The following is a 2,500-nucleotide window of genomic DNA, read 5'->3' as shown; positions in this document are numbered from 1 at the left end:
TATACCATATTTTAAAATTAATATTTAGTATACAAAAGATCTGTGTGCATGTGTACACAGTGACACACACACGTTTACATATATGCATCCATACTTATATGTAATCCTCAACGAAGTTTTTTGAGAAAAATTACACAGTTCTGCCCTAATCAAGAGTCCTATCTGTCGGAGAAGGCATGATCTGACATGGAATAAACGAAAAATTATATAAAACATTCTATTGTAAAAATTGCCCGGCAACAACGAGCTATTCAGCTAGTAATAATATAACCATGCATACGTATATATATATATATATATTATATGTATATATATTATATATATAGATATATTATATATATATCTATATATATATTATATTATATATATATATATAATATATATATCTATTAGGATATATAGTATATAATATATATATATATATATATAATATATATATATATATATATATATGTATATATGTGTGATATATATATATATATATATATATATATATATATATACATATATATATATATAGGCGCAGGATGGCTGTGTGGTAAGGAGTGCTAACCAGCCACATGGTTCCGGGTTCAGTCTCACTGCGTGGCATTGGGCAAGTGTCTTCTGCTATAGCCCGGGCCGACAATGCCTTGTGAGTGGATTTGGTAGACGGAAACTGAAAGAAGCTGTCGTATATATGTAAATATATATATATATGTTATGTGTGGTGTGTTTGTGTGTCTGTGTTGGTCCCCCTAGCATTGCTGGACAACCGATGCTGGTGTGTTATGTCCCCGTTACTTAGCGGTTCGGCAAAAAAGGAGACCGATAAAATAAGTACTGGCTTACAAAAGAATAAGTCCTGGGTCCGAGTTGCTCGATTATAGGCGGTGCTCCAGCATGGCCACAGTCAATGACTGAAACAAGTAAAAGAGAAAAAGAGAAAGAATATATAGATATAAATATATATATATATATCATATGTATATAATATATATATATGTATATATATATATATGTATATATATATATGTGTGTGTGTATATATATAATTATATTATAGATATATATATATATATCTAGGTTGTATAATATATATATATATATATATATATATATATATATAAGGATTTATATATATATATTATATATATATATATATATATATATATATCTATATATATATATATATTATATATATATATGGGTACAACTGTGTAACAACATGAAGTACGAAAACAAACGAGTTAAATATGCAAACAACGAGAGAAAAATGGAAAACAGGACAAGTAACACAAAGAAAAACCCTTCATCAGTTGTCGGCTGTCTATCTACTCCTCATTTCGAGCATTCAACGACTATACGATTCTTCGAAGACAGTTGGTCCATAAATTCCAAAATAAAATTTTTGATTTGTAGAGGGTCAAAGTTGGGAAAAAAAGCAGGACAGTGGAGACATACAAGGAAACCGAACGAAAACATACATAGAGGATCGTTACAACAGATCGAGATGGAAATAGTGAGCGCTGGGAGAAATATTTTCCTTGAAAAGAGAAAAGATATGAGATATATAAGTTTATATATGTACACTTATATACGCACACGCATGCATAGGTACTGCGCCGGGCATGCTATTTAGTGGCATTTCGTCTATCTTTACGTTTTGATGTCAAATTTCACCTAGGTTGAGCCTTGTGGGCGAGGTAATCGACTTACCTATGCTGGCCTTGTACCAAAACTTGGAAGAATTATTATTGATTGTTATTTATTATTATTGTGGTGTTGTGTTGTCTTTATAATAATAATAATAAAAATAATAATAATAATAGATAATGATAATGATAATGATAATGATAATAATAATATATAATAATAATAATAATAATATAATAATAAAATATATATAATAATTATTATTATTATTATTCTTATTATATTATTATTATTATAATTATTATTATTATTATTATATTATTATTTATATTATTATTATTATTATTATTATTAGTATTTTTAGTGAGAGCAGAAGTGCATGCCATCAAAGTGACACTGGGGTAAAATATACGAAGACCAGTATACCCATCATGTCTACCTGTCTGATAAGGGTACACCAGACACATGCATCACAACCATATGTGAGCGACATGGTGATCTCCTATCAAGATACATAGCACATGACCTTGCAGTTGGGGCCCAGTTAGAATTTTCTTCTGGTCGAGTAACCCATCCCACTCAAAAAGTCCATGAATAAAGATTGCTTAAGGCTGTTGAACGAACCAACCATGTTTCCAAAGGTGAATTATCCAAACCTCTAAGAATTCCTTTCAACACACAGCTATGATGTTCCCCCACTACTTCTGCTCATGGTCTGAAATGCACATATCGTCAGCCACTAAGCGGGACATGGGTCAACTGGTTAAGGTCAAACAACTGACAACAAATCTGTGGTATTGAGCAGAATATTTGCTGTAGGCCATCTTTTATACCAAGACAAAACTTATTATTATTATTATTATTA

Source organism: Octopus sinensis, unplaced genomic scaffold (genome assembly GCF_006345805.1).
Source record: "Octopus sinensis unplaced genomic scaffold, ASM634580v1 Contig17663, whole genome shotgun sequence".
NCBI classification, from domain to species: domain Eukaryota; kingdom Metazoa; phylum Mollusca; class Cephalopoda; order Octopoda; family Octopodidae; genus Octopus; species Octopus sinensis.
This window is presented reverse-complemented; position numbering follows the sequence as displayed.